The sequence below is a fragment of the Astatotilapia calliptera genome, chromosome 9, assembly GCF_964374335.1.
Source record: "Astatotilapia calliptera chromosome 9, fAstCal68.1, whole genome shotgun sequence".
Classification (NCBI taxonomy): domain Eukaryota; kingdom Metazoa; phylum Chordata; class Actinopteri; order Cichliformes; family Cichlidae; genus Astatotilapia; species Astatotilapia calliptera.
Window position 1 is genome coordinate 33,649,140 of NC_137430.1, and position 22,500 is coordinate 33,671,639.

Consider the following 22,500-nt stretch of genomic DNA (forward strand, 5'->3'; position numbering starts at 1 on the left):
TGGCTGCAGCGTGGAGCGGTCAGGGCTGCCTCTGTAATGCTGCAAATGTCCTTTTTTCTAAACTCACAACCTTATGATCTAATGCATAATCTACTGGGCAGGTTCCCGACAGGAAATCCTGGGATGATTTCCAACCTTGTGACAGTGATGGAGAGAAGTGCTATTCATGGGAATTCACCAAACTCGTAGGAGAAACTGAAAGAAAGTCAGAGCCTCTTTATCTCTTTCTGTTTCTGCGCTGGTTGACCACAACAGGAAGTTCACACTCACGGGAGTCACAAGAGAGCGTTTTGCTGCTTCCCCATGTGCGCTCGCAAAGAGAGAGATTGATGGGCATTCTCGCTCGCTCTTGATGACCCCCCTCCCCTCCCGAGCCTCCATCTAACACTCAGCTGCCATCACCCATCCTCCACCGCTCCGCCGATCCCGACGTTCCTGTTTCCTCGCTGCAGAACTCTGCCCAAACTTGTTAACGCACACTTGTGAAACTAAAAGCTGAATATCCCAAGGCAGAGATGACTTTCTCTGAGCTGCATGGACAAAAGCATGTCGTGCGTTGCCTTCTTTCTAAAAACATGACCGACTTTCAGTGCAGATGTAGACAGATGTTTATTTGATCTGAGCACAGCCACGCTTCATCAGATCTACACAACTTCAGCCCAAAAAACACTGATTTCAAAATATTGCTCAAGTGTTCACAGAATTTCCAGAAAATTGGCAAAAAAGTTCTAAATTGGACATCAGCGAGCGCCTCCATGCTGCTTACTGCTAATATCAACATTTAAAAGCATCAAAATAAACAGGCGCCAGTTTTTAATGTCAAGGCAGCAACTTTCCCACCTCAACGAAGCACAAAAGCCGTGTTTGTTGAAGAGTTGACTTGAACCCAAAAGCACAGAGGTCTTATTCTTTACACCCAGGCACCACATGCAGCCCCACTTTATGTGAGCGGCCCCTTTTGTAATCGCCACACAGCGAACGGTTGTATCACGGGAGGATTTCAAAGGAGTCATGGAAGCAGGGGCGTATATAAGAGTTTTTAGATGGGGTGGCACACGCCCCGATTTCTAAGGGGGGGGACCCAGAGCTGAGTTTGAAAGCAAAGCAGAGTGACGTCTGGTGAAAATGATTTTAAACCTGCGCTGTAACAAAGTAGCTGCCACACTGAAACTTGACTGAACACTAATATTTACGTCTTTAAATCCGATTATCTTTTATCATTCTGATGAGTTTGTAGCTGTAACAAACACAGCAGCTTCCAGTGCACGTCACTACATTACAGTTTTATAGTTGGACCTGCAGTGATGTCTCGAGAAGAAAAAGGTGACGTGGACCCCTTGACCCCCCCCGTATATACGCCCATGCTTGCACTGACATGGCAGCGCAAATCTGGGGTGGCACCAGAGGTGGCCAATCAGATATCAGTAGAGGGGGTGCCATCCCAGGACACCATGTTTATATTTAAAAACATGTCAAACATCCCTAAACACTGACAGCATGTCCACAGCCTTTCAGAGACGTTCTCCATCAGTCTCCACCTCCTCCTCCGTCGGCCTTTTACAAACTGTTTCTAACTCCTCTTCCTCTGCTCATCTCCCCTCTCTGCCTGCTCGCTGCCCTCCAGCTCGTTACACATTGACTGCTTCCTCTGTGTGTGTGTGTGTGTGTGTGTGTGTGTGTGTGGAGTTTAGACCCGGCGTGATAAAGTGTTGAGATAGCATCGACGGTGTGTCGGCTCCACTGTACAGCATACCGCAGCCGGCAGGCAGAGCGGGGGAGGGGAGCGTCTCAGCCAACCACCGAGCACGCTCACAGTGGAAAATGTCTGCAGCTCTCAGCCAATCAGGAAGCAGATTCCTCAACACATCCATCCTCCCGTGTGTGTGTGTGCGCTGCCCCATCTTTCCCCTCCTACCAAACACTTCACCCTCTGATGTTTCACTATAAAGATCTTTAACAAATTAAAAAAAAAAAATTTTTTTTTATTTGTTTCTAATGTGATATTTAATGTTTTACTTTGTGTCATTATTATCGTCACGCTTCAAAACCTTTGAAAGCTGTCAAAGATTTAATTTTAAAAAAGAATAACTGTAATATTATGGTAATTAAACTTTAAATGTTAGTTAAAAAAGATTATTTTCTTAAGTACTAATAATACTTTCATAGTTATTGGAAAATAAATGTTTGTGTATTAATACAACATCATTAATTAAATAAAAACACATTTTAGTAAGAATTTATTATCAGAACATAGAAACTGTTTCCATGTTCTGTTTTTATTCCCTTTTAGACTTGAAGTAAATTAATGTCCTTCATACATGTTTTAAAAGAACAAAACAACATAGATGTAACTGACATGCTTAATTATATATATTTATTTAATATAATAGTTTTTAAAGTACTCGAATCGCTTTCATTTCCATGTTTTTATTCTTTTCTGACTGATGCTTCAATTAAAACTTTCTCTGTGCCACTTCACAACAACAACAACAACAACAACCAGGTGATGACCCCGTACGAGCAGCACTGTGTGACAGTGGGGAGGAAAAAACCTCCAGCAGAACCAGGCTCAGGGAGGGCGGGGCTATCTGCCCAAACACCAATCACACTGACAGTATCTTATTATGTAATTTCAACTCAGTTTGTTTCCTTTGATGTTTATTTATTGAGTTTTATTTGTGGTTCTAATGTTTGTTTGTAAAGCCTGGTTATCATCACTGTCACAGACATTAAAGGAGCTTCAGGAGCTCGTAGGTTCATAATAAAGTGGTGAAACCAGGCTGGACACAGAGAGAAGACTGAAGAGGCGTTTATGAAAACGTCCAACCTTCCGTCTCCTCGGAAAGCCGGAAAACTCGCTGAAACATTTCCAGGAGCAAACACATCTGGAATCAGGTCTGAGTGCGAAAACGCAAAGCGCTGACAGGGACAGAGACGGCCAAACGCCATGCAAGCTGAAGCAGAAGCCACTGAAACAAAGATGGCGGACTGTGCCACGAGAAACAGGAAGAAACGTTCATTCCCAGAGCTACCAAAGAGGCGGAGCCTGGAAGCGTTTACAGGTGAGCGTTTAACTTCAGGTGGATGAAAGATGGCGAAACAATGAGGAGGAGCAGGAGGAAGGAGGTGAAGGTGGCGGTGGGATGAAGATGAGAAAGGAGGGAGGAGCATATTTACCCGTCTTTTTCGTAAAGCAACGCTCGCTCGAATCTGTCTCGGGGCGGGAGGGGGCGGGGTTTGTTGTGTGTGTGTCTGCAACCACTGCTCACACTGCAGGGAGGAGAGCACAGAGAGACCATCAGTAACACAAACACACGTTTACACACAAATACAGAAACAACAACAGGCAGACAAACTTGTAAAAAACCAACACCAAGTTTGGATGCACCAGCGTGAACGTGTGGACTCGATGTGTTTCCACAATAACACAAATATTCCCCTTTTCACCAGTGCAGCTAAACTGCATTCACTTCTATTATCATTGGATCGTTTTCTGTTTAAAGCTGTAAAACTACGTCTGCAGCAGCTCACAAGCTGCAGTTTGTAGAAACGCTGGTTTTATTTGAAGTGTCCACCCTGAGGAAGGCCTTTATCCACACCCACAGTGGGCTGTGTCATTACTGTAATTAGTGTTTTCATTTATCAGGTTTTCACTGTTTAACGTTTTACCGTAAATACTGGAATACAGCAGAGTGCTCACTTAGCATGCTCACATTTTATTAGGCTTTTGTACTGAGCGTACACGGCTCCTGTTGCCGTGACGATAATCACAGATTTCACTACAATAGAAACAGAACTACATCTATTCCCTCGATCATACTGCTGCGGTTTACATCGTGGAATATACATTCTGGCCGAGCTCGAGAGCGCCCCCTGTGGAAGAAGAAACAGCCCCCTGATTTCACCCAAACAATTTAAACAGTGAAAATGTATCCGCCCACAGCGAGCGTTTCCACGGACACGCGCCATGTTTTACTGTTTCGAGACTGTAAACGCTCGCGTCCACATAAACAAAGTAAACGATGCAGAAACAACACACAGAGCTGCAGGGACGCAGAGGTGAGCGGGCTCAGAGTCTGAGTCACACTCGTCATTGCACCGCCTCTGACACACACACACACGCACGCACATGCACGCACATGCACGCACACACACACACACACACACACACACACGCACACACACACCTTCAGGTCCAGCATTACAAATAAAAAGCAAGTACAGGGGTCAGTGTGCTGCATTATGTGCTGATACAATCACGGCTGCCAGATAACACAAAACACAAACTGAACTGTGGAGGCGCCATCAAGGCCCAGAGTGGCCCGGTGCATTATGGGTAACAGAAAGATACCAGCTATCTGCTGATATCTGCCCGCAGCAGTGACGTTTGTCAGGACATTTTATTTTTTATTTACAGCTTCAGAAATAAAAAAGTGCAGAAGAAGAAACCCAAAGGAAACAGAGGCTTAACTGAGCCGCCCAAAGACGCTAATCTGTCAGACAGGGCGAAGCGAGGCTACGGTAAGGGAGGGCGAGACAAAAAAAAGACAAAAGATATGCTGGAAAGGAGGAAAGATGGAGGGATAAGAGGGATGCAACAGGCTGCACAGCTCAGGGACGTATTTACGGATGGAGGGATGATGGAAGGGGGCAGGAGACAGAGAGAGAGAGATTAAGAGCTTAACAGGGTTGGTAAGACCAATTAGGAGGCAGCTGAGACTGGAGGTGAGGAGGATGAGGGAGGATAGAAAACGTCTGCACCCGCATCACCGACAGAGAGAAGTCTGCGTTTACAGGAAGGCGAGGAAGGCGAGGATGCAGAGAGCTAAATACATGTAGAACTAAATATCAGTACAAGATGTCCAAAAATATTTGTTAATGTTAAAGCATCAGTGCTGTGAGCCAAGAATCACCTTGAAACCACGAAAAAATGAACAACAGAGATATTCTGAGTGTGGATTTATTCAGTTTTAGAAAAATAAGTCTGTAACAGATGACTTCCTGAGCCAGCAACGAGCCAAGAATGGTTTTGAAACCAAGGAAAGGTGAAAAATGTGATTATTCACAGGCTGTCCTGTGTGAAGGCTTTGAAAAATAAAGCCGAATTCACCTTTAGCACATCCTGCATCCTGCAAAAGTCATCTCACGTTAATCGGAGAGAGCTGCACGTGTAGGAAGTCCGACCCCGGGCCCATTTTTGTATGCATGTCTATTTTTTCTTCCACAACACAGAAGCAACAGACAGAAAGGATTAAAGAAAACGAGCATTTCTCTCGCTGCTCACTTTAAAATCAAGCCATCGTGAGCTTCACAAACAGGTTTTCTATCTGCTGCTGAGGGCCTGTCGTCAGTGTTAATGGGCTGAGTATTGTTGCAGATAAAGGAGGTGTAAGCTGATACAGGGAGGTGCCACGGCTCCCACCTAAACTAGGATTTATCACCGTGTTCCCCCACCACCACACAAAGCCCCCGCTAAGCCAGCAGCTAATGAGCTAGCCCCACTAACTCACTTTAGCTTTGTTCTGCTGCAGACACAGCCTGCTGCATTGTTTCTAGCTTTGCAGCACTAAACGGCTCCGCGCGGCTTAAAACTGGAAACCAGAGCTGCCAGCACTGTTAATACCAGCAGGGTCAAAACTTTAGGTTAATAAATATAAAGCACATAACGACTATGAAACGATACACAGGCCCTGATGTGAGCGAGATGCTAGCATCAAGGCAGAAGCTAATCTTCTAAGACAACTCTTTCATACTTTGAAACTTGCCTTTGTATCCTTTTAAAACAAAACACAAGCTCCTAATGATTCATTAACACCCACATTAACTGTACATGCTAGCATCATGCTACATGCTAACAGCAGACAGTTTTCATCATTGAACTATAAAACTGTAATGTAGTGACGTGCACTGGAAGCTAAGTTAAAGAGATCTTAGATTATACATGATTTAACTTTAACCCATGCTAGCCAAAGTTTCTGTTTTTATCTTGTTAGCATCATAAGTAAGATTAATAAACTAAAGGTTAATGTGGTTTTATAGACAAACTCAAAGTGACATCTTTGTTTTAATGATTACTAATAATAACAATAATTTAAAAAATATCTTTGAAATAAAATACATGATATAAATAAACTACATGCTACTGTGCTAACATGTTAAAGTGCAACAGATGATGCAGTTATGTTAAACAAAGGCGATGTAACGAATTAACAACATTAATGATAGTATTTTTATAAAGCCAAACAGGCACAGGACTACAGAGTAGCATTAGCATCTCGTACTCAGTGTCAGAGATACTTCACATGAACCTCATGCTAGCATGTTTAAATTTGCTTTTTACCTTTACGTAAAAATTAGTCATTAGCGTAAAATGAAGTGACACGTAGCTTTTACATCACGCTAAAAGAGGAAATATGATCTTTTCGCAATATATAAATACCCCTTGGTAGTACCTAAAAAACGTACCCCTTATGAGGTCCTAGAGCCAAAAATCGACCACGCCATAAAAAGTGCTATAAAAAGATTATACATTAATATTTTATTCCACTTTAAATTAGCCAGTCTTTTAGACCTACTTCTCCTTGAAATATTCATGTCAAGTTTTAATTATATTTCGCGGATTTTAACCCTTTATATCCCGGTTTTGTAACATGATCGCACGGCCGTTTTTGGCGAAAAAAAATGAAAAAATTAAATATTTTCCATAAAATACATTTGAAAGTTATATTTTATTGTACTTTTAATTAGGCCTTTGGATGGACCAAAGATTGGCACCAACAGTCATTTCGATCGCCTTTTATTTTTTTTGCAGGAGCGCATTTCATAAAATGCACACACTATCGGTCCCAATCGACCACGCCCAAAAAAGTGCTATAAAAAATTTATAAAATAATATTTTATTCCACTTTAAATTAGCCAATGTTTTAGACCTACTTCTCCTTGAAATATTCATGTCAAGTTTTAATTACATTTCGCGGATTTTAACCCTTTATATCCCGGTTTCGTCACATGAGCGCACTGCTTTTTTTGCCCCAAAAAACATAAAACTTGAATATTTTCCAAAAAAAACATTTGAGGTAATATTCAATTGTTATTATAATTAGGCCTTTAGATGGACTAAAGATTGGCACCAACAGTCATTTCGATCGCCTTTTTTTTTTTTTTTTCAGGACCAGAAAATGGTCTCCAGGCGGCAAATGCTTCTCCTCTAGGCCGAAATAAGTGCATTCTTGCCGGGGTAAGTCGCGACGATTACCGGGGCACGATCACCGGGGACTCATTTTTGCAGCACACACATCCGATACCACGTGACAACAAATACGTCATTTCCTGTTGACTAAAGAAAAAAAAAAAAAAAAAGCACCCTCATACGTTCCTAGGGGCCGAAAATGGTCCCGCCCGATCAGCGGGCGAAGCCGCTGCTGCACGCCGGAAATGAGGCTTCATTTCCCGCAGGTCTGTCCAAGAAGCCCGCTGTTTTCCAGCAGGGGTCAAATGTGAAGCAAGGGCGCCACCCGGTGGCCAAATAAAAAAATTACAATTCTAAGGTCCTGACTACAGAACAAAAACGAAACTTAAGCCATCGCCACTACGTTAATGGTAATAATTGTGCAGTGAAAAATAGCGTTTATAATGTGTTTCAATGGGGCGATTTATGGCTTTTGGTACTCATGTGGATGTCGGTTTTTAGCTTAGCCACCTTAAGCTAATCGAATAAACGGAGACGGCAATTCTAAAGAAAAAAAAAAGAAAAAAAAAAAAGGGTTGGGAGGTTTGGCTATATTCTATTCAACACAGTGAAAATGGCCTAATATTAAAAAACGCTGTGGATGATAAATGGCCGTAGGTACTACCAAGGGATACAGTGCACCACAGTAGCATTTTTTATGTTAGCATTAACAGCTAGCATGTAAACTTTGGAGATTGCCATGTTGATGACGCTTATTCTTTTAATAAAGTCTAAATATAAATTGTGAAATTAGCTTCATTTTCAGGTTAGCATTAAGCCTTTGCACTGCTTGGATTTTGATTCGTCAACAGTCATCCATCCATCTTCCAGTTTTATGTTTTAGCAGAACTTAACCAATCCAGGGTCTGCAAACAGCATCATGTGATTTTCCTAAAAGTAACAAACTGCCTCCAATTACTCAGCAAGTCTGCATTGAAAATAATCAAGTTAAAGCTGATCAATCAGGCCACGGCACCGGCGTGTTCTGGTTAGAGCGCGTCGCAGAGTAACTGGGTTGACTGGGAACAGAATGTGAGCCGTGACAAACGCACAAACACCCGAGGAGGAGCCTGGTGATGATGCTTTTAACTGTGTGCGAGCAGGCCAGCGGCAGAGCGGGGCCCTGTAATACACTCTGATGGTAAAAATAACTCGCCGAGCGGGACGAGGAATGCGTGCGCTGAAGAATGCCGCTCTGCTGACGGGTGACAGGCATGGACAAGTGCAGAGGGAGGCGAGAGAGGAGGGGAAACACCTGAGAGGCAGAAACCTGTACCAGTTCTCGAGAAAAGGAGGATTAGATAAGAGTGAGAGTGCAGTTAGACGAGAGTCACCGTCAGCCTTTGTGCACGTTTTGGAAAATTAAGCAGAATTTGCTGTTGGCACTTCCTGTTTCAACGAGCTAAAAACTGAATAAATGTGAAGCTAACGTAGAAACGTGACTATTGTCAGGCAGCTTCTGCTGAGACACGTCTCTGCTCCTGCGTCCCCGTAAACCTTTCTGACCTCATGTGTCTGTCCTCACATTTATCTCTTGGAGTTTGTTTTGTGTCATCTTTTGTTTTTAGCGGTTTATGTCTCAGTTGTGTCGTTTTCAGCCTTTAACGTATCCGTTCGGCATCCTGTGTCACGTCTTTGCTGTTATCGTTGAACGCCGGAGGTTCGCTCGTGTTTACTCTGCTGGAAACACGTTCGGTCTGCTGCTGTTTGCTTTGGGACGATGTCCTCGGGTGTCACTCGGGCCTCTGAACGAAGAAACGGGGCGTTTCGTTGAACTATTTCACAACCTGCGCTCGTGTGGCGGGGATGGAGCGGGTCGAGAGAGAGAGAGAGGATCCACAGGGTGTGGAGGAGAAAACAGGAAGTGAGAAAAGAAGAAGAAGAACCCGAGAAAGAAGCGAGCGCCTGAGACAGAGAATCCAGTCAGACCAGACGAGCCGCTGCTCATCCCGCACGGACGCTGTAAACTTTGCTGCGCCCTGATTGGCTGGTGGCCCGCCACCCTCCACGTAACCTGACGACGGATAGGCTCCCGCTGCCGCCTCAACCTCCACCCTCCTCTCTCCCTCCCTGCATCCTTATCTCCTCGGATGAGTCAGTGCACGCGGTTACTGGTTAACTCTGAGCTTCAACGCTCTGACTGAGAGCGTGATGGAAGCAGCGCTCCAACCGCAGCGCGCGCCGGCGTCTGCCCGTCATGACGCTGCAGTATTACTTCCTGTATCCGAGCGAGAGAAGGCATCAGCTGACTGCTGATGAGGAGTATGAGAGAACGCACGGAGCATCTTTCTCAGCCGGCTGCGATTGTGCGCGAGGAGACGGGCTGTAAATGCGCTGCCGCCCGGCCTCCCACACAAATACCAACACAATAAAACACGCCTCGTTTCAAACGCTCGTCTTTGGTGCTCTTCTTCTTTCCCTGTTTCACGGCTGATCGTTGTAGGTTTGAGGCCCAGAAGTTTCTTCATTTGCATCTTAGATTTGTGCTTTTTGGTTTGTAGTGTTTTGCATCGTATGGTTTTTGTTTTATTTCCAATCTTGTGTGATTTTGTTGCCCTCTCTTGTATTTTTAAACCCTTCTGCATGTTCATCGTCCCCGTTGTCACTTTAGCATTTTGCTTTCATTGTTTTTGTCACGTTTTTATGGGTTTGATCTCTTTTTCCATGTTTTGTTTCATTTATAATTTTAGAACTTGTTTGGTCCGATTGTAGTCATTTAGACTGATGATTAAACTACAAACACCAGACTGCCACTGATGCTTCATCCTGTCTAACCTGAACACAAAGACTGGACCCTCCCGGACTGTCCTCCATCTTTCTTCTGTAATTACAGACATGGTGTGTGTGGGGGGGTTGCGTGTTGAGCAGCTGTCTCTCACACACACACACACACACACACACACACACACACACACACACACACACACACACACACACACTTAAACAGGTGTTGGAGACAGCCAGCGGCCTCTGCTGTGAGAGCTCCATTCATTCACACTAACAGATGCTAACCTGGTCGAGCTACGTGTGTTAGCAGATGCTAACCTGCCAGCTCTGTGCACTTTCAGCCAAACATTTGCACCGTTAGTGTCTTCAGCGCGACGGCGGCGAGCACATGTTAGCGTGTCATGCCGACACACAGCTCAGTGTCCAGTTTATTAGGCACAGTGGCGTCTGGTTCAGGTGGAGCTGTGATAGGATGCTTTGTTCAGGTGATTTGAAACATTTAGTTTTTGCATTTTTGTTGTTTTGTATGAAAACTTGTTACTTTTTTTTTTAAATGTAATCATTTTTTTCCACCTAGTTTTGTGTCGTTTTGTTCATTTGTGGTGTCGATTTAAACATTTCTGGTGTTTTTGTTGCTTTGCCTCACTCGTTTGACAAAATTCTCCATCTTTTTTTTTGCTGCACCCTGGAGTCCCCTGGAGTCCCCTGGAGTCCCCTGGAGTCCCCTGGAGTCCCCTGGAGTCTCCTGGAGTCCCCTGGAGTCCGTCTGCTCCTTATTTTCCGTCTTTTTGCGTCTCCTGGTTGTTGCCGAGCGTCTTGGTCTCATTTACTTAACAGGCTGGAGAACACGAGTCCTTCAGCTGAACTTTGCTCCCGGCTCTCAGTCTTAATGTTCAGCCAAACTGATCTAACCCGTCCTGACACACATTAACGCGTCCTTCCTCACACCCTCTAAACTTTAACTGCACTTTATTCTCCCTCTGAGCCGCCGAGCGTCTCCTCTCAGTCTCTCCTTCTCCCGTCTTTCCATCACTTCAGTCCTCCTCAGTCTCTCCGTCCTCACAGAGACGACTCCTCCAACATCCAGCAGTTGTCTCTCTGCTCAACAAGCAACACATTCATTGCACACACACACACGCGCGCACACACACAGCAGCTGGCGTGCACACACACACGCCGCCTGCTCACACAACTGGAAGTGTTACGTCTGCGTGTGAACAACACAAAAATGCACCCACACACACAGCCCACATATTTGCAGGCTGACAGACACTGGTGTGTGTTGGAGTGGGAGGAGGCGCACACACACACACACACACACACACACACACAGCTGGCCACATCCATAACACAGCAGAGGGTCGTGTGCTGCTCTCCCTGCAGAGACGAGTTGGTTTACGGATGCCGGTCGAGATGTTCAGCTGATGACAGAAAAGTGAGCAGGTTTCAGCCCGAGCCCAACAAAATCACCGGCCCTCAAATCTTTCTCTAAGTGGACCGAATACTCTGATTACTCTGACTGTCCTGACCCGTTCCACACCTCTTCGTGGCCGGTTACTCTTTGTCGTGCCCGTCGTCCTTCTCGGAGCTCGCCGCCTCGGGCGCACGTGTATCGTTGCATTGTGATGTAAATCCTCTGCAGACGACTCGCCGTCCCAAAAACCAAACTGCTGTTCTGTGGCTGCTTCACGGTTCCATGTCAGAGCTCTCTGCAGTCTCACCGGGCGTTTGCTGCTTCGTGGCAGTTTTGGATCTCACGTCTTCATCTGAAGTTATTTCACATTTTAAAAGCAGTTTTTCTCCTCTTTGGTCTGTTTTCAGTCGTTTGACATTCTTTTTGTAATTTATGGCTCACTGATGATTCAGTTGGTTTGTTGGCCCCTTCGGGTCATTTCAGTTTTCTTTGCAACACTGTCTCAGTGTGTCCTGTGGTCTCTGAGAGCACGACTGTTGGTGCTGTCGTCCATCTAAACTGCTTGTTCTGTGTTCGGTCCTTTGCGGCCCTGACGGGACGCTACCTGAAGTCTGTTTATTCGTCCTAATTTAAATGTGTCCACACCCACTCAGGATAAAGGGGATAAAGGGGCCTGTTCGCTCCTGATAGGCCGTCCTGTCCTGGAAGGGGCCTGAAATGTGTTTACAGAGGCGAAGGTGGAGTGAAAGGCTCGCCGTCAGGCAGGAGTGGCGTCGTTCAAAGAAAGAAAAGAGAACAATGGGAGCAGACAGACGGGAAGGAAGACGCTCTGCTGCACGCAGACGAGCAGACAGACGGGTGAAAACGCCGTTTCTTTGTTTTCTGTGACTTTAACACGAGTAACAAAGGCGTTTGGGTCGTTGTCCCGGTCTACGATTCTGACCAGCTGCACACCTGGGATCTAAACGTTACCTGGAGTTTGCTTCCTGCAGGCCGACAGGGATGAGGAGGAGCCTCGGCGGCGCTCAGGTGTCTGCGGATGCTGGGAAGGATGTAAAACCTATCAGTGACCTGACAGAGGACTCCTGCAGGAGTCGCTCCTCCTCCTCCACATCTCCCTGTGTGCAAACCCTCACAGCTCTTTCATCACCTGAAATACAGGACGAGCCTCTGCTCAATAAGTTCAGAGCTCAAACTGGCTTTAGCTTGTTTGAGCATGCAGCGAGGCCTCAAGGCGACACACACACCAGCCTGCAGAGTGTGTGCGTGTGTTTTCACGTCAAATCATGCGAGCAACTGCAGCTTTTATTCTGCGTTACAAACAGAACGGACGAGTCGATCGAGCTCAAGGTTTTCACAATAAAACCTGTCGACAGATGAAACATTTCACACTCATCCTCACCTCCACTCTACAACTACTCACTGAACACGTTCAGCTTTTGCTCATTTGGAGAAGATTCATTTTATGTCTTTCTGCACGTTTAGGTTGTTCTTCTTGGTGAGGAAACTGGTGAGCATCCAGGCTCCAACAAAGAGGAATGAAGCAGAAGGAAGAGACGAAGGCGGCGAAGCAAAGGAATGAGGAAGAGAAGCCGCAGGGGGAGGAGAAGAACGAGGAGGGGGGATAGGCCGAAAAATGTGAAGAGCTAAAGATGAAGAAACAGGATGAAGAAGGCAGCAGGAAGAAGACTGAAGATTTCAAAAATAAAAAAGAAGAACACAAAGAAGTCAGAGGTGAAGAATGAGAAGAAGGCAGCGACGGAGAGACGGATGCAAAAAGAAAAGAAGAAGAAAGTCGTTCATTAAACCAGGAGGAGAAAAAAGGAGGTTAGACAAGGAGACAAAGGAGAGACCTGAGGTGATGAGAGAGCAGGAAAAAGGAGACAGGAGAGGAAACAAGGATGAGAAACAGCCGAACGACAAAGAAGAAAAAACGTCATCATGTGTGTGTGTGTGTGTGTGTGTGTGTGCAGGGCGTGGTGCTGATGAAGACCAGGTTTCAGCTGCGTGAAAAGACTCAGAGGCCTTTTGTGTGTCTGCCTGAGGGGCAACACACACAAAGCTGTGTGTGTGTGCGTGTGACACCAGCACTTTCCCATGGGAGGGTTTATTGTTATTCTGCTCTGAAAGCTGAATGGAGTCGGGTGGGCACACCTACTGCCACAACCCCCAAGTCACACCTGAGAGCACACACACACACACACACACACACACACACACACACACACACAGACCCTGTCCTCCAAATTACTTCATCAACACCAACGTGTGTGTGTGTGTGTGTGTGTGTGTGTGTGTGTGTGTGTGTGTGTGTGTGTGTGTGTGTGTGTCATCAGTAACTGTAAATATTGTCACTTCAAAATAAAAGCACAGAAATAAGGAGAAGCAAGATGAAGAATAGCAGCGGAGGCAGGGCTCGCTAGCCCGACGTCTAGCTAGCGATATCTCCGGTCGATAGCCCGACGGGCGGGGCTGAGATAGATTTTGGTCGCCTGATCGGAGATATCGCTAGCCCTGGGACGCCGGGCTAGCGATTTTGCGAGCCCTGGGAGGAGGAGGAGTGATCTGGATGAAGTCTCTCCTCTATTTTAATGTGAAAACTGATGGAAACGATGACTCGATGATGAAAACTGCTCCTTGTTTTTCTAACAACAGGCAGAAACCTGAAAAACCGCCTGTGTCGACTCGGACATTTGACCTGAGACCCAGCTGGGACAGGCTCCGCCCCCTGTGGCTGTGGAAGGATGATCTGTTTTTCAACATTCAGTTCATTTATTTTTTTTTAGATGTGTAACTGCCCCAAAACTGGTAACCATGGAAACATAGCAAAACTCGCAGGCTCACTCATCACTCAGTCTGTCTTTTATGTACAGTCTGTAATGATGACATCATCAGGCTTCAGTAACAGTTAAATGAAATTAAATCAGGCGCTGGTTGAACCAAACTTTATCATCTGTGACGGTGGCGTTAAAGACGACGGCAGCAGAGCTCAGGGAAGGATGCAAGGAGAGGAAACAAGACAAAGTGGAGGAGGAGGCAAGGACCTCTCTAACCCTCCTCCTCGATCGCACGTGCAGGTAAACGTGGACGTCACCTGCTCGAGTCCAGAAAAGAAAAAAGTCTGGGGGCATGTCGGTGCTGCAGTTGCCATGGCAACGAGGCGTGTCCTGTGTTTGCAGAACAAACAGCGGTACCTGTTCACAGCAGGGCGGAGCCTGTGTGTGTGTGTGCGTGTGTGAGTCAGATTACAGCTAACAGTCAGATTACCGGGATTATGGAGGACGGCTGTGAAGGCTCCATTCACCGGAACAACAACAACAACAACGCGCGCGCACACACACACACACACACACACACACACACACACACACACTGTGTAAACCGCTGCTTCACCTGACAACATCTGCAGGAGGGCCAAGCACAGGACAACTGACCTGAGGATGCAAGGGGACAGAAAAGGATCAAACTAAGGAAACAAGGAGAGAAAGGCAGAAAGGGGGAGGGGTCAAAAGTAGAAGAGGATGCAAGAAACAGGAAAGAAAAAGGAAAGAGGGTAGGAAATGAGGAAACAAAGGAACCAAGGAGAAGAAGCCAGAAACAAAGTAAGGAAACCAAGAGAGGAAACAAGGTGAGGGTGCATGAAAAAAGGAGACAAACACAGAGAGAACAACACAAGGAGACGTGGACAAGGATGCAAAGAGGCCAAAAAGACAGAACGAGAACAAGAACGAAAGATGGAAAAGAAAACGAGGAGACAAGACTGAGCCACAGAGGAAACACAGAAGGGCCCAAAAAGGAGGAAATGAAACTATGAGAAAAAAACTTGGAGGGCCAACAGAAAGGGGACAGAAACAAGGAGATAAGGAGGCAAACTAAGGAGAGAAAGGCCAATAAAAAGAAGAAGAATCAAGGAAATAACAAGGAGAGAAAAGGAGGAGACAAACAAGGAGGGAAGACGGGGATGCAACAAGGAAACGGGGTATGATAACTGTACTAGGCAGCAAGGACAGGAAATAAGGAGGAATAGGAGTAAAGAAAGAAGAGTGTAAACAAAGGATGGACGTCTTTCCTTAGCTCCTTACTTGAACACGAGCCACCACCCTGAACCCGACCTTCAGGACCTCACTCAGTCTAAATCTAACACCGGTCCCCACAGTGCCAGCTAAACGAGCATCTCTCACACACACACACACACACACACACACACTTTCCTGAAGTGACCGGGGTAGTGATTGCGGTTAAAACTCAATCTACCTTTGTTGATTTAACCGCCACGGTTATTTGCATGCTCGCGCTCTTCCTCCTCCCCCTCCTCCCCCTCCTCCCCAATCCTCAGCAGCAGCCAGCTGACAAAACTGTTTAGTCAGCAAGAAAAGGTGAGCGGGGGGGCGAGCGAGCAGCAGTCAGAGCACAGAGAGAGAGGGGGAAGACTCTGCAGGCTGCATCAGTTAACTCTTTCCTCCATGAGACGGCGAGCTCAGAGATCATCGCCGCTCGCACCAACAACAAGGTCAAACATTAAACTCGCTGCTCTGACTTTAACTTTCACAGCATCAACTCTGCCTCCACTGCCAGACTCTACTCAGAAAATGCTCATTTTTAGATACGTGGGACACTTAGAGAGCTTTAAAGCTGCAAATCGTCGCCACCACGACAGCCTCACAGCAACAAATAACAGCTTTGCTGAATGTTTACCACTGTAAGAACTTACAGCCACACAAAGTTAGAAAAACAAGGCTCACGTTTGACAGTATTAAGACACAAAGTTACCTCTCGCTAACACAAAAGTCTCCTACGAAAACGCTCGTTTTTTAACAGTTTAACGGTTTCCTGTCTTTAACTTTTACACCAACAGATGCTGAGATTCAAGCCCAGAGAAGTTTCCAGCACAAAACTCAGTTTAGAAAATGCTCGTTTCTAGGACTGCAGGTCACCTTTATCTTCACAACTTTACACCAACGAAGAAGTCACACGATTAAAGGAACCTTTTCTTCCTTCAATATAAACTTTATTCATGAAACTCTTGTTTTCGGGACTGAAACACGTCATCTTCAGCAACGAGACATTTTTACACCCAAAGAAATGTCAAACAATTTCCTCAAACTCTGACAGCAACAACAGACGCTTGCTTTCCACTACATCACATGACTTCCTCTATAGAAAATGACTTTGATTTTCAGCCTTTACATTCACCAGTTTCAGTTTCATGGTATTTGTGAAGGCTTTCCCTTTTTACTGTTCCCGTCTGTTACCTGACACTTAAATATAAGAGGTAAAACAGGACGGCCTCTGATACAAGACCGTCTGCTTTAAAGATGTCCAATGACTTTCTCTGAGTTTTATTTTGAAGAGGAGCGAGTCCTTCCTGTTTTCTCAGATTGTTTTATCGAGCTCATGTTTGTGAAGAAAAATGTGTTTGGATGCTCTGCTGAACGCGCTGCAGGGTGGAGCTGCCTCACAGTGAAGAGGAGCTGATGGATGGATAGATGGCTGGAGGAGGGGTGGAGGACAGACCTGTTGTATGGGATGCCAGCAGTTCTGAGTGTGTGTGTGTGTGTGTGTGTGTGTGTGTGTGTGTGTGTGTGTGTGTGTGTGTGTGTGGGTGTGGTGAGAGCGTCTTGCTGATAAGCAGCTTGTGAAGCTAACTACCACTGCAGCGCGTGTGTGATGGCTGATACACACACACACACACACACACACACACACACACACCTTCACCCTGTTCACAGCAAATAAAGCCGTATTTACTGCGAGTACAAAGTCCGAGCGCCTCGACTGTGAAAGAATGTCACGGCGGATGGAGGGAGGAGGGCGAGGAGGACGTTTAGAGGAGGGTGGGGGCCGAGCAGATGAAAGGCGCGAGGTGGAGGAGGAGGAGGAGGATGCTTGGAGCAGCTTATCTGCACTTTTATGATTTTATGCCTCAAAGACTGACGGGCCACTCGCGGTTTGAAGCACCAAAGTTTCTGCGCGCACACGTGAAGCACACAGAGACGGGCGAGCGCTGTCTGAGGACACGCCGTCCTCACGTCCATGAAGCTGCTTAGTAAGGAAGAAAAGTGCCAATTATAACTGAAGAAGCGCAATAATTACAACATCCACGAGTCTAGCAGGAGCTGCTAACGGCTAATTCAGCTGTCTTTAATAGGGAACAGTTAGCTAAACAGCCTTTAAACTGGGTTATACATCCGAGTTTAACAAGCAGTTAGAACCATAAAATATCGATATTTAATTAAAAACTACAAAAAGCCCCAAATGTTCATATTTACAGAGCCAAACATGCAAAACTAGCCTGATACAAATAACAGTTTAAGGATGTCTTCAAACAGGAGCTGCTGAAGTGTAATCTGGATACTTTTAATGGCAAAAAACTGCCTGAATTAGCAGAACTACAGAGTGAATGCTCAGGACATCGACATGCCTCACACCACGCCAGGCTAACTGGGTTTTTAGCTGTTAGACGCTCGTGGCAAAAGCATTTATACAATCTCTACACATCTGTGACTTTTACACTAATTACCAGCTCAGATCAGGAGAGCATCTGATAATTATTGTCAATAATTAACTTGGTTCATAGAACAAACAATCCTAATTCCCTTTAATACCAACAACACCAGCAGAGAAGCTAACCTGCAACCTAAAAACAACGTTTTCTGAATGCAGTTTTGCATTAGAGCAAGATGACGCCAGTTAAAAGTTTTTAGATGCTAACCCACAGCAAACATCCCTCGAAGAGGAAGAGGAGAAAGACGAGAAGAGAAGGGGTTAACAGGAAGTGGAGCAGCCTCTCATCAGGAGAGCAGAGGAGGAGAGGGAGGAAGTGGAGAAACAATAGCTCCCCTCTTTCTGTGTGTGCGAGTCGGTGAAGCCTTTATTATCAGAGAGGCAGCGTTACGTAACGTCAGAGATGTTGTTCATCTTCTGCTGAGCTTCCAGGAAACTTTCACCAAAAACACACAGATGATAGTCGAGGAGGGAAAAGTCCTTCAGCACGAGCAGAGAGGATGCTGCTGCAGGGAAAACTGCTTCATGCTGCACAGTCCGACTCCTTTTATGACAACTATTCACACATCTGCTCGCAGAAAGGTCGGCTTAAAGAAAACGGCTTCACCGGGAGAGTTAAAAACCTGCACAGGTGACTAAAAACAACAGTTTGAGGGGGGTTAGGAACACCAAACAAGCAGAGTTACGCAAACGCACCTCTGCAACAGCTCATCAGGTCAAGAAACGCAGCGGCTGAAACAAACACCAGTTTCTGCTGATTCAACGTTTATATCCTCAGGCCTGCTCCTCTGCTGACGCCCGGCAGAAAGTCAGGCTCTCCTAAAAACGTGGAACTAAAGTTTACTACAACAAACTAACACGTTTCCACGTTTTCACTAGATGTGAAGTCTTAGATCAGGAGAGAAAGTCCAACACGACAATGATGCTTTCTGCTCCTTTGTTGGGTCCTGTTAAAACTTTCAAACATTCACAGATTTCTTTTACTACCTTTAACCTCTTTGTGTAGGAAATTAATCAATACTTGAAACTTTCCCTCTGACTTTTCACTCATTAAACAACACTGAGTAAACTCTCAGAGCAGGAACGTTGTGTACTTTGAAAACTTGATCACAAATGATGGTTTACTGTAAATGTCTCTAAATGAGCCAAACAGACTTTACTTAAACACTGATGTGAACAACAATCAGTCTTGTGAAGCATCTGACAGCAGAGCAGCTAAACACAGACCACTGTAATATTGACTCAGGCTAACTTTAGTGCGTTCACCGCTATATAAAGACGGTGGTCTGTGTGAGTGGGCCATGGTGAGCGGAGACACACCTTCAGAGGCTGTTTGAGGGTTCAGACGAGATGTCCTGACTTTATCTTACAATCAGATTCATGTTTAAAAACACATTAAAATAGGGGTCCTGGATTACAAAGGCATTAACTGCACGTCCCCACAAAGACAGGTGTACAAATATGTGTGTGTGTAGGGTAGCTGCAGCTCACCTAAATTTAAACCCAGTTTAGTGTGTCATTTGATGGCCTCCTCCCATCAGTGTGTGTGTGTGTGTGTGTGTGTGTGTGTGTGTGTGTGTGTGTGTGTGTCCTACTTTAGTGCTATTCATCCCACATCTCGAATGACACCCATCCTCTCCTCGTCTCAGTGTTCAGGCCTCACAGAGCAGCTCATCAGTTTGTCGTCCAATGACGGCGCTTCTTCATCAGCTATGATGATTTTTTACATGAAGTCTTGTTTTAGAGGCAGAAGGTTCCCTGCTGTGTAGTTTCCTTTGTCTCGGTAAAATGTGGCGAACTCCAAAGGAAGGACGTTCAACACACTTCCAGCCGATATCAAACTGATCACAGACATTAGATCCTTTACACTGAAGGTTAAAGGGAAACCAAAGTTGTAGTCATTTTATCTGATGATTTTAATTTTGTCTATCAATTGTAATTGTATTTGATGTAATTTGGTTTCATGAAAAAGTTTTATTGTAATATGGATTTATTTAGATTGTGAGCCCAACAAGGGACAATTGTTGTCTCATGTCTTGCACTTGAACTATGTTTAACTGCACTGTCCCTTTTAAATAAATAGATTCAAACTCAAGTCAGCGTTCTTTATGGTTTCTTCATGACATTCTGCATTATTGTGGAAAAACCAAACCGAGATGCGGGCGTATGAATGACTCCTCCTCTGGCAGGTTCACCTTAAACAAGGCTGTATGAAAGCAGCAGGTAAGCAGGTGTAACACATAAATGACACGAGGTGGATTTATTATTTATATGTGTCATAGTTAAGTGCAGGTAAAAAGTGGCCCGGGTGAACCACGACCTGACCTGGGTGGAAATCAGACAGTGGAGCCTTCAGACCCGAGCATGTGTCAGAGGCATGAAGCTCCCCGCCGACGGCTCAGGTCAAGCTAATGAAAGAGCTTTGCCTTTAAAGCAGCCAGCTTCAACAAAAGGCTGGCATATTGAACTGGTCCTGCGCCGCATTCCCAGGAATCAAACCTCCAAAAGCCAACGAGCGCAGGCCCGCCGGGGTGGGGGAGCGGTGTCAATTTAATCTGCTGGTATTAATGCATCAAAGATCTCCGTCACCTCCTTACGGAGTCTGGGTGACCCGCAGAGATCTACGTCACATTTTATGACGACGGCAAAACCAAACCACTCCAGACAACTAGAACTGCAACGTATATAAACACAAACACAGGAAGTGAGACGCCAGAGGAATAGAGCTGATGCAAAATCACCAATGAGACGGGAACGCCAAAGTACCGCCACGTTACAGGGACACCCAGATCTGACTTTTTGCATCATGTCCTACGTCGGCTGTGTTCTCGTGAAGGGTTTGGTTTGTGTTCTCGGGCGCTCAGACGGGTGTGTTTGTATTCACGTGGACATCATTAAAGTTTCTTCTGTGTAAATGTCACCATCAGCTGCCCACAGACCCTCGGGTGGACTCGGGCTGTTGGACTGCAGCTGCTGATGTCATCGTTCTCGTCCGGATTAAGAAAGGAAATCAAATAAAACGTGAGGCGGCTTCTCTCTGTGCTGTGAACAACAAACTGCTGAAAAGCAGGTTTTTGTTCCTTTTTCATTCGAAAGCAGAAAAGAAGAGAAGACATTAACACTTTTAAACAGCCTCGCCTCTTCCTCCACGTGTAGTCTTCACCGTCTGCTGCGGCTCGGTTTTATCAGCCAAGCTTACAACTTTGAACTCATAAAGACAGGAAGTGTGAACCTATCAAAATAAAAAGATTTTAACAGTGAGGGCGTTTCAGGTTTGGGTGAAGGAGCAGGGGGAGGTGAGCCATTTGGTCCACCCAGAGGTGTAAGAGTCTGCCTCCCCCACCCTTCCCTCCCCTCCACACCTCTCTGTCTGCATACAAACAGTCACAAACCTCCCCCACTCTGATGTCACCCCGATGAAGACTCAGAGAGAGCCCACAGGAAGCTCAGAGTCGTCACTGCGACTGACCACACTTCCTGTTTAATGTGGACAAACTGAGCATCTTTGGAGGTGGGATCTAAAACTTTAGCACGATCAGCTTCACGCACAGAAACGAGTCCTTTCACTGTCATCTGCTGACAGACTTTCCACCAACTCCATGCAGAAACGTCCTGCTGCTGCAGGTTGTCACAGGCTCAACAAAGCGAAGCACCGACAGCTGAGTGTTTTCTGAGTCACATAAACTGGACTTCGTCTGGTCCTCAGAAGTTTTACTGGATGAATCTCTGACTAAACTGATTCAACGTCTTCATCAGTTTCAAATAACCAAGAAAAAGTCTGCAGATGCAGTTTTCCTGAGTATTCTCGGGACAAGTGATCGATCAGGTCATCAGCAGCTGATTGATAACTGAAGGCGTTTAAAGCTGCAGTTTCGAGGTGATGAAACCTTGAAGATATCCTCTACTTTTCCTGTACAGGGACTAACTGCGTCAGTCAGCTGATCAACCAATCAATCGATCGGAGCGGCTCGCTGACGAATCAAAGGGAACAAAGGAAACGAGCCGAGAAGCAAACGTTACCGGCTGATTGGTTCAAACGGCGATGATGTGACTAACTGATGACTCGCTGTTAAACTAATCAAAGAGACCGTAAAGGTGTAGAACAGGAGCAGATAGCAGGTCCAGTTTCAGAGTGAACTTTGACCCCAAACTCACTGCTCCTCCTCCTCCTGCTGCTGCAGGTCAGGAAACATAATCTTATCTAAAAAAGGCGAGTCCATAAATAGAGGCGGAGACACCGAGGAGAGGGAAAGAAAAGAGGTGTAGTAACATCCTCCCCCTCCTCCCCCTGCTGCGTGTGGAGGTGCTGCATTCACTCATCTAGCAGCTGCGCTCTGATTGGCTGAGACGCAGCATCAACAAGTTGGAAACATTGTGACAAATCCACGCAATTATCACGAGACAGAAACACAGGAAATCAATAGACTGTGTGTGTGTGTGTGTGTGTGTGTGTGTGTGTGTGTGTGGGGATAATGGCGTCTCAGAGGGAGGACGACAGCTATTAATTAGCTGCTTCACTTTTGTCCCTGTGAACACAAAAGTCCCTCTGAAACTCCCCATTAGCTCTCTCACACACACACACACACACACACACACACACACACACACACACAGACACACACACACA

General features: G+C 45.7%; 1 protein-coding gene across 5 annotated transcripts in view; it reads right to left on the minus strand.

The window, feature by feature from the left end:
- Positions 1-22,500, minus strand: part of rreb1a (ras responsive element binding protein 1a) — a 49,959-nt gene that overhangs the window by 21,062 nt on the left and 6,397 nt on the right. For 3 of the 5 annotated variants that reach the window (XM_026180449.2, XM_080306254.1, XM_080306255.1), the window contains exon 2: positions 3,178-3,270. The exons of the other annotated variants lie outside the window; for them this stretch is intronic. The gene's annotated coding sequence lies outside the window, so the exon portion shown is untranslated. The remainder of the gene's footprint in view (positions 1-3,177; positions 3,271-22,500) is intronic. 5 annotated transcript variants of the gene reach the window in all.